We start from the raw sequence: 508 nt of genomic DNA on the forward strand, positions 1-508 counted from the left end.
CTGCATTGGCAGGGGGATTCGTTACCACTGAGCCACCAGGGAAGCCCTGCACTGGAGCTCTAACGTTGTCCTGTCCTGGTTTCTGAGATGCTAAGGGGCTGGTGTTCCTATCCACTAGGATTCTGAGGGCCTGACAGTTTTCGTCTCTGAGTTTTCACACCATTGCTCGCCTTCCCAGGTGTCTGCAGCCTGAATGGAGAACAATTCTCTCGGCAATGAGTATGGGGATTACAGCGACCTTCCGGATCTCCCGGTGGACTGCGCTGATGGCTCCTGCATGTCCATTGACCTCCTCCATGCGACCCCACTCCTGCTGTATGCCGCCGTCTTCCTGGTGGGGGTGCCGTGTGCTCTTCCGATCTATGGCCTGGGTGACCTGGAAAGAGGCCCGCCAGAGGGTCAGTGCCATCTGGCTCCTCCAACTGGCCGTAGCGGACCTGCTCTGCTGTCTGTCTCTCCCCATCCTGGCAGTGTCGGTCGCCCACAAGGGCCATTGGCTGTACGGGGC

This window comes from Bison bison, unplaced genomic scaffold (assembly GCF_000754665.1).
Source record: "Bison bison bison isolate TAMUID 2011002044 unplaced genomic scaffold, Bison_UMD1.0 scf7180017864313, whole genome shotgun sequence".
NCBI classification, from domain to species: Eukaryota; Metazoa; Chordata; class Mammalia; order Artiodactyla; family Bovidae; genus Bison; species Bison bison.